Source organism: Grammomys surdaster, unplaced genomic scaffold (genome assembly GCF_004785775.1).
Source record: "Grammomys surdaster isolate TR1022 unplaced genomic scaffold, NIH_TR_1.0 174, whole genome shotgun sequence".
In the NCBI taxonomy this organism is placed as follows: Eukaryota; Metazoa; Chordata; class Mammalia; order Rodentia; family Muridae; genus Grammomys; species Grammomys surdaster.
Genome location: NW_021604622.1, coordinates 21,651,556 through 21,661,491, shown reverse-complemented (window position 1 = coordinate 21,661,491; position 9,936 = coordinate 21,651,556). Strand labels below are relative to the sequence as shown.

The 9,936-nt window shown below is 45.1% G+C and overlaps 1 protein-coding gene across 1 annotated transcript in view; it reads right to left on the bottom strand.

Moving 5' to 3' along the window:
- Dnah5 (dynein axonemal heavy chain 5) overlaps positions 1–9,936 on the bottom strand; it is a 237,302-nt gene that overhangs the window by 134,030 nt on the left and 93,336 nt on the right. The window lies entirely within an intron of this gene.

Sequence of the window (9,936 nt, the reverse complement as noted above, 5' to 3'; positions counted from 1 at the left end):
GGAGGGGAGGGGAGAAGGAAGGAAGGGGAAGAGAAGGGAGAGAAGAAGGAAGGGACAGGAAGAGGAAGGGGAGGGAGAGAGGGAGGGAGGGAGGGAAAGAGAGAGGAAGAGAGGGAGGGAGGGAAAGAGAGAGGAAGAGAGGGAGGAAGGGGAAGGGAAGAGAAGGGAGAGAAGAAGGAAAGGACAGGAAAAGGAAGGGAAGAACGGAAGGAGAGAGGGAGGGAGAAAGGGAGGGAGGGAGGGAGGGAAAGAGAGAGGGAGAGAGAGATGAATGGGAAGGGAAGGGAAAGGGAAGGAGGGAGGGAGGGAAGGAGGAAGGAAGGGATGGAGGGAAGAAAAGGAAAGGAGGGGAAGGGAAGGAAGGAAAGAAGGAAGGAAGAAGGAAAGAAAGAAAGAAAGAAAGAAAGAAAGAAAGAAAGAAAGAAAGAAAGAAAGAAAGAAAGAAAGAGAGAAAGAAAGGAAGAAAGAAGTTAAGAAAAGACAGGCCAACAGCACTAACATCAATCTCCCATCTGGGTGCATACACAAAAATATAAAATCGTCCCTTCATAAATATCTACCCTGTTATGTTCACTAGAGGCCAAGACCCAATTGTCAGATAACTGAGTCCATAGAAGATATAAAGATATACAACTGTCAGTTAATGAATGAATGAACTTTGCAAAATATCGTTTTATGGAAGGAAATACTTTTTAGTCTTTAAAAAGAACACAACTGAGAGTCCACCTTACACCTGTCAGAATGGCTAAGATCAAAAACTCAAGCAACAGCTCATGCCGGAGAGGATGTGGAGCAAGGGGAACGCTCTTCCATTGCTGGTGGGAGTGCAGTCCTGTACAGCCACTTTGGAAATAAATTTGATGGTTTCTCAGAAAATTGGGAATAGATCTACCTCAAGACCTAGCTATGCCTCTCCTAGGTACATACCCAAAGGATGCTCTACCATACTACAAGGGCATTTGCTCAACTATGTTCACAGAAGCTTTATTCATAATAGCCAGAACCTGGGAACAACCTAGATGTCCCTCAACTGAAGAATGGATAAAGAAAATGTAGTAAAGTTACACATGGAATATTGATCAGCTTTTATAAACAATAACATCATGAAATTTGAAGGCAAATGGATAGAACTAGAAAATACCATCCTGAGTGAGGCAACCCAGACCCAGAAAGACAAATACATATGCCATAAAGCACAGGATAACCGTGCTACAATCTACAGACCCAAAGAAGCTAAGCAACAAGGAGGTAACATGTGGGGCCCAAGGGAAGATGCTTGAATCTCATTGAGAAGGGAAAATAAAATAGATATCAGGGGTGGATAGAGGGAGGGAACTGGGTAGGAGGTGAGGTGGAGAGGGAAACAAGAGGGATCAAGTGTGGGAAGGACAGATGGGTGAGAACTAAAATCAGTAGGAGGAGCATCTCTGGGATGAGCTAGAAACCTAGGAAAGCTCCAAGGAGGGAGAGCCTAGCTAAGTCTCCTAGCAATGGGGGATGTGGAGCCCACACTGGCCATCTCCTGTAACCAGACAAGAATGGGGGAATTCCGATGAAGGAATTGGAACATCAACCCAGGCACAAAACCTTTGACCTACAATCTGCCCTGCCTACAAGATGTGTCATGGTGAAAATAGAACAGAAATTGAAGGAAGAGCCAACCAATGACTGGTCCATCTTGAGACCCACGCCATGAGAGGGAGCCCACTCTAACACTTACTAATGATATTCTGCTATCGACAGGAGCCTACCATAACTGTCATCAGAAAGGTTTCGCCTAGCAACTGAGAGAAACAGGTGCAGAGACCCACAGCCAAACACTAGGCAGAGCTTGGGGAATCCTAAAGAAGAGGAGAATAAAAAAGGCTATGGGGGCCAGAGAGATTAAAGACACCACAGGAGACCCCACAGAATCAACTAAGCTTGGTCTACGTGGGCTGGCAAGAATAAATCGCCAACCAGAGCCTGCATGGGACTGACCCAGCCCCTCTGCACATATCTTACACTTGTACAGCTTGGTCTTCATGTGAAACTCCTAACAGAGGGAGCAGGGGCCCTCTGTGATCCTGGTGCCTGCCTCTGGGACCCTTTCTCCTTTTCTCCCTACTGGGCTGCATCGTCTGGCTCATCTTACAGTAACTTGATATGCCAGGGCTGGTTGATATCCGTGAAATGTCTCCCCATTTCTGAAGAGAAACAAAGGGACGGATATGGGAGAAAGGAAAGGGGGGAGGACTGGAAGGAGAAGGGGGAGGGGATAATGTAGTCAAATATAAAATTGATTAATTGTTTGACTAATTAATTAATTTTTAAAGAAAGAAACCCCTAGCATTTGGTGCACATGACGGAGGAAATTTTGCTAAGTAAAATAAGCCAAACACCAAAAGACACGCTAGGAAGAAGGTAGGCAGAATACATAGAGAATAAATCAATAATGTTCGGAGGCAGAAATGGAACTAGGAAGTAAGATGATTCACATCAATTTTGTAAGGTCAGCAAATATAGATAGCATATATGAAATTATGTTATAGGATTATAGTTAGTAAGACTACATTGTACTAGGAGTCATCATCAAAATTTGTAGATTTTAGCTGAACTACTCTCCAAAATAAGTAACTGTGAGCTGCCAGCTATACTGACGTGCATCGGTTCAATAACTGCTTACAGTCCCTGTCTACTTCATTGGGTGGTAAACCTCAAAAATACATAAGAAAATTTGTTTCTGAAAAACTAAAAATCAATCAACTGGTCATGGTAACACGAGCTGTATTGCAGGAAGCATAACAATCATGAGTTCAAGACCAGCTGGGGTACACAGTGGGTTCGAAGTCAGCTTGAGCTGTACAGGGAGATCCTGTCTCCCAAAAATATCAAAATCTTGGGGTGCAGCTAAACAGGAGTGTTGCCCAAGACTCTAGGTTCAGTTCGAAGCATGAGAAAAAGAGAAAAATAATAAGCACATTCTATTCATCAGATTGGGAGTCATTTAAATGGATTTGTTGTCTTTTGAATCTAAGAGCTCATAATTCCACATCCTTGATTTAATTTAATTCCACGTTGAGTGTGAATGCAGTGTGTGTAAGTTTATGTGCACCATGTGTGAGCACAGCCTACAGAGGCCACAGGAAGGAAGGCACTGGATCTACAGATAGCTGTGAGTTGTAATGCAGCTACTGGGAAGAGAACCCAGATCCTCTACAAGGACAGCAAGCTCCCTGAATGCCCGAGTCATCTCCCCAGCCCCACAAAGTCTTGGTTTTAAACAATACGTTGATGGATAATAACACTGCAGTCAGCCTTCGAGCACCTGCGATTCCTTCCACATCTAATATGAAGACAACACAAGAAAGACCTGGGGAGCCAATATAAGAAAGCCTGTAAAGGGAAAATTTTCTCCTGGAAATCTGATGATAGATTACTTGATTCCCAGCACCACCTGGTGTTGCCAAAGAAAACAATTCGTAAGCTGGCACAGTTTTGTTTCCTACAGCTGAAAAGAAAAGCGTTCATATGGACCTGAGAAACAACTCAGAGAAAAAGACACGAGCATCAAGTACGTAGTTTGGGGTCTGTCAGGTGCTCTACTAGAAATAAGTTCCTGAAAACCAGGTGAGCAACCAGCCTGGCCAAGGAGGAAGAAGCCTGGTGAGAAACCAGATGGACACATGCCCTCCTGACAAGTTTTTCTTCTAGCGGAAGACCTAATGCCCTCCTTGCATGTCATCAATCCTTCAAAGGAGTCTTGAACAACCACCACCTTATACGATGCTCTCCATGTTAACTTATTAACACCCCAGAGAAACCTGCAGGCATGGAAATCCCATCTCACAAATGAGGAAGATGCTCACTCAGTGAAGTGACTCTGCTCTGGATCTCGGGAGGAAAGCTTATGCTTAGTCTAGCCCATATCTGCTAGCCAAGTCCCTTCTGTTAGACTCAGGGCACACCCGGCTTCTAGGGTAAGGAAACAGCTCCAACCTTGCTGTCCTGAAGAGCTCTTTAAACCTATGATCAGGTAACTTTGTTGCTGCCATTACTGTTGACTATCCATAGCATGACAGATGCTTCTTATCACATGTAAAGAGAAGTACTTTCCATACACGTTGGTTCTAAAATGCTCAAAAGTTTCTGAAGGAAAACAACAGGGTATGTGCACTAGCAAAGATCTTCCTTTGTTGAGGAATGAAGTTAGTTACAGACTTTGAACAGGAACACACTTATGTGTTTAAGGGGAGCCGATAGAAAAGGTCACTAAACAATGTGTAGTCCATGAATAAAAATAGCAATGAGTCAGGCAGAGTGGGCCACTCCTGTAACCCCAGCACTCAGTAGGCCAACACAGAGCAAATAATGCAGTAGACTACGGCAGGATGGACAAAGATCAAAGATTGAAGTCAGCTGGGCTTCATATTTCCAGGTTCACCTGAGCTGTATAGTAGGATCCTACACATACACACACACACACACACACACACACAAAGAGAGAGAGACAGAGACTCAGACACAGACAGAGATACAGAGAAAGGGAAACAATGACATACAGAGAAAGACAGAGACAGAAACAGAAAAAGATGAACAGTAAGAGACAGAGAGAAAGACATAAAGAGAGATGTAGGAATGGGGAGAGAGAGAGAGATGGACACAGAGAGACAGAGACAGAAACACAGAGAACAAGAGACAGTGAGAGACAAAGACGGAGAGAGACAACGAGAAGGGGAGGGAGTGAGGATCCACTACATGCTTCTCTGTGTACACACAATTCCTCCTTATCTGTGCATTCATCTTCTGAAGTTGTCATTATCTAAAGTCTAAGAAATGAATATTTTAAGAGAGATATAGACATATTTGTAGAACTTTTATTACAATTCATTTTTTCATTAGTTACTGATAGTCTGCTGCTATGCATAATTTATAAATCACATCTCAGCATGAATTTGTACGTATAGGAAAAGAATAATATCCATAGTGTTGAATACTGTTCGTGGTTTTGGGCATCTGCTGAGGATCCTGGAACATTCCTCCCCCCAAACAGATAAGGAAGGTATCATGATTTTAATGAAATGCCCTCCCAGGCTTATATAATTGGTGGTACAGCTGCTAGCTGATTAGCCATGGAGCAGTGATTGACTCTTCAGGCCTCTGTCCTCACCCATGCATTAATTCCCTGACGGATTTAGAGTATGCTGGAATTATTGGGTGTGGTAAATTGTAGCAAGTAAGGCCTAGATGGAGCACGTAGGTGATTGTAGGTGTTCTTAGGGGACACAGCTTGCCTTGTTCTGCCTACATTCCTCCCTCTGCAGGCCTCCTGTCCATCATGCGGTGAATAAGCTCACCACACAGCCTCATAACGTTATGCTGTACTCAAGTACCTAGGGGAAGGAAATTATGGACAGACCCCTGTCTGTCTCTCCCCTGCTTTTGTCTCTCTCTGGCTCTATGTCTTCTACTCTCTCTGTCTTCTCTGTGTCTCTGTCTGTTTGACTATGTCTGTCTCTCTGTTTTTCTGTCTGTCTCTCTGCCTGTCTCTCTGTCTCTATTTCTCTGTCTCTGTCTCTCTTTCCTGTATCTCTGTTTGTCTATGTCTGTCTCTCTCTCTCTTCTCTATGTCTCTGTTTGTCTCTGTCTGTCTCTCTGTCTCTGTCTGTCTCTCTGTCTCTGTCTCTCTGTCTGTCTCTCTGTTTCTGTTTGTCTCTCTGTCTCTCTGTGTGTGTGTGTGTGTGTGTGTGTGTGTGTGTGTGTGTGTGTCGGATCCTACTATGTATGCAGCCCAAGCTGACTTTAATTCATAAGCCAAAATAAATTTTCTGAATTCTTCTATCAGGTTTATGTCACTTCTACTCCAAAGTAGCTAAGATAGAAAGAGTTTCGTGCATAATCCTATATATTTCATACAAGTATTCTAAAATAAACAAGTGAGAGGGGTCAGGGATCCCACCCAAGACATTACAGCTGTTAAGGGGAGAGTCAAGTAGTCACAGAAACTATTTCACTGTATTAGGAGAAAATGGCTTTGTGCTTTTCTGTACCTCTGTCAACAAGGATGTTAAATGTGCCCTTGGTTTCATCTGACCTCTGCCTGCATAACAGCGGTAGTGAAGACAATCCGGCCTCCTCTGTGTGTGCTCAGAGTGGAAGGAGGGTGGTGAGTTTTAAAGGAAGGTCATATATATTTCTATCATGTTATGATGACCATTTGGCCATCTGAAATGTCGACAGGTGTATGCATGTGATGTGAGGCTTCTAAGAAAGAGTTGCCGTGACTGTCAGACTTCACAGGTCAGTCAGCACAGGCTGACAGTGTGTGTCAGGGCCTCCAAAATTATACCCTTATAAAGTGTTTGTTCTAGTGAGGAGCTTTCTTCCTGTAAAAGGGAAGAAAGCCTTATACTCTGAACCATGAGCCGCAAATGACACCTTACTCCTTACACCTTCAAGCTGAAGAAACTCGTGGGGGAGGAAATCTAAAATGAATTTCAGAACTGTCCATGCTTAAATTTGCAAATACTGGCTTTGCAATCAAGCTTCTCTGGTTCTTAATGATGAGATGACCATGTAACAAAATAGATCGAACCTCACACATGTATACGAAAATTCCAAATGCATGCATGGGCTGGACCTAGGTCCCCTGCACACATGTAGCAGATGAGCAGCTTGGTCTTCATGTGGACCCCTAGCAATTGGAGCCAGGGCTGTCTCTGAATAGTTGCCTGTAGGATCCCCTTCCCCAAGGTGGGCTGCCTTGTTCAGCCTCAGTGGGAGAGAATGTGCTTAGTTCTGCTTCAATTTGATGTGTCAGGGTGGGTTGGTACGGGGTGGGGGGCCTTCCCTTTCTCTAAAGAGAGGGGTAGTTGGGGGAGGAGCTTGTGAGGGTGAGACTGGGAGGGGAAGAGGGAGGCTGTGATAGGGATGTAAAGTGAAGAAAAGGGAAAGGAAGATAAGAGGAAAGGGAAAGGGAAGAGGAAAAGGAAAAGGAAAAGGAAAGGACCTCTGTACTGCCTGGTTTTGTGTATCAACTTGACACAAGCTGGAGTTATCACAGAGAAAAGAGCCTCCCTTGAGGAAATGCCTCCATGAGATCCAGCTGTAAGGCATTTTCTCAATTAGTGATCAAGGGTTGGAGAGCCCATTGTGGGTGATGCCATCCCTGGGCTGGTAGTACTGGGTTCTATAAGAAAGCAAGCTGAGCAAGCCAGAGGACGCAAGCCAGTAAAAAATATTCCTCCGTGGCCTCTGCATCAGCTCCTGCTTCCTGACTTGCCTGAGTTCCAGTCCTGACTTCCTTTGGTGATGAACAGCAATGTAGAAATGTAAGCTGATTAAATCCTTTCCTCCCCAACTTGCTTCTTGGTCATGATGTTTTGTACAGGAATAGAAACTCTGATTAAGATAACCTCCAAAGAGCATGTGGAGAGTAACTAACGAAGGAAAGACAGATGTGACCAGGGTCACCTGTGCCAGGCTTCCCAAGCCGATGTAACAGTAGCCTTGACTCTCTGAGATGGAGCCAAAGTAGAGGGCTGGAGGTAAAGTAATGACAGTCTGGCTTACATTCTGCTGTCAGTACTTGGAACAGACAACAGGGCACAGTGTAGGGAAACCAGCTGAGAGACCATGCCAGTAGTCTAGGTCAGAGATTGCAGTGGATCACAAAAGGTTGCAGAAAAGGGTTAAAAAAAAAATGCTGTGACAATCCAGATGTTGACTGTGAACTTAGTAATGGAGAACAAAGGAGGACAGACACCAAGAGTGCACCAGGGATTTCTTGCTTGGTGAAATCGGGGTAAAAGATTCCAGAGTTAGGATGTGGACACCATGGGGATAAAATAGACTAGCCAACGACTAGAATGAAAAAGATAAGAGCTAATCAAACATACTGTAGCTAAATAGTCTATGAGCATCCAGATGGGCACACCATGTCAGCAATTGGATAGATATATGTGCCAGGAGCTTAGGGAAGGCTCTGTGGCTGTGTGTGGTCTGGGGTCAGCATCTTGAGGCTCTTCAAAGCCATGTGAGATGTGTGCATTGCAGCTGGAGACAAGGACCCCGATGTGTAATGGGGCAGCAAGCAGCAAGAGGATGCACATGAAGAAGCATTAGCAGTGTGAGGACGTTGGGCTAGGCAGATTATCCTGAGTTGCCTGGATTCAGTCTGTTCTGGGGAAGTAAGAGTCAGAAAAGCATCTCACAGACATAAGACGGGGGAGATGGGATGCTGGACATCAGAGAATGTATTTAGTCCACTGCTTGTGCTTCTCGAGGTGAAAGGAAAGATCACCGGGCAAGGGACAAAGCAGCTTCCAGGGAACTGGAGTGACTTCTGCTCAAAGGTGGGAAATGGTGCCCCCTTGTGTCTCTACAGAGGAATGGAGCACTTAAGATTACCAGAAGGGTTAAAATAGATTTGCGTGGTTTAAGCATCTGAACTTATGTTATTTTTTATGATAACAGTATAAAATTAACACAAGTCTGAAAAGAGTACATTCGAGACAAGCAAGGTAGAAAGAAACTGTATGGGGGGGGGAGGTGTTACAGAGAGCACAGAAATGAGTCAGAAAATAGAGGGAGACAGGAGGCTTTTCCAGACAGAAGAGGCAACATTAACTGAATATTTCCTATGATCTATCAGAGACCTAGTGGACTCTGACGGTGCCCTCAGAGAGGAAATTTTGAATCTCACTGTGTCAGGAGAGAGAGAGGTAGGAGCTGGTACTCCACTTGCTTTCTCTTTATCACTTAAGATTCATTCTGAGACCCTAGTCTATTCTCAGTTAGCTCTCTGTGGGGAAAGCCCTAAAGACAACTCAAGGTGCTGATGATGAATGGCCTGGGTGTCTCTTGCTCCACTCAAGCTGACAACTGTAATTAACCAGCGTAAATGGCAAGTGACAGGCAAAGGGAAGAGAAATGAGGACGCCCACATCCTCCCGCACACCAGTCTTTTGACTTCAATTGCGCTTCCCCCCGCCCCGTTTTTCTTTTGCCTTTTAAAAGCTCAGAATACCCATGACACAACTCACAGACCATATAAAGCTCACAAAGAAGGAAGACCCAAAGTGTGGATGCCTCAGTCCTAATTTAGAAGGAGGAGCAAAAAAATCGAGGGAGGGAGATAGAGGGAGGGAGAGAGGAAGGGGAGGGAAATGGAGCGGCAGAATCAGGTGTGGGAGGAGACCGAAGAGAAGTACACAGGGTTAGGAAATTGAACAGAGGTAGGTAGCAGTCGGCGATGGAGAACTGGGGGTAGTCACAAGAAAGTCCCAGATGCCAGGAAAGCAAGAGGCTCCCAAGACCCAACGGGGATGACATTAGCTGAAATACCCAATAAAGGGGAGAGAGAACCTGTAGAGACTGTATCCAGAGGTTAGGCACAGTCCCTGATTGAGGGATGGGGCCACCTATCCGTCTCAAAATTATTAACCCAGAATTGCTCCTGTCTGAAGGAAATACAGGGACAAAGAGTGGAGCAGAAACTGAAGGAAAGGACATCTAGAGACTGCCCTACCTAGTAGGGATCCATCCCATATGCAGACACCAAACCCAGACACTACTGATGCCACGAAGTCCTTGCTGACAGGAGCCTGGTATAGCTGTCTCCTGAGAGGCTCTGCCAGAGCCTGACAAATACAGCTGAAGATGCTTGAAGCCAACCCTGAGCACAGGGACCCCAATGGAGGAGTTAGAGAAAGGACTGTAGAAGCTGAAGGAGTTTGCAACCCCATAGGAAGAACAACAATATCAACCAACAAGACCTCTCCCCACCCCAGAGCTATCAGGGACTAAACCACCAACCAAAGAGTACACATGGAGGGACCCTTGGCTCCAGCTGCATGTGTAGCAGAGGATGGCCTTATCTGGCATCAATGAGAGGTGAGGCCCTTGGTCCTGTGGAGGCTCGATGCCCCATCATGGGGGAATGATAGGGTGGTGAGG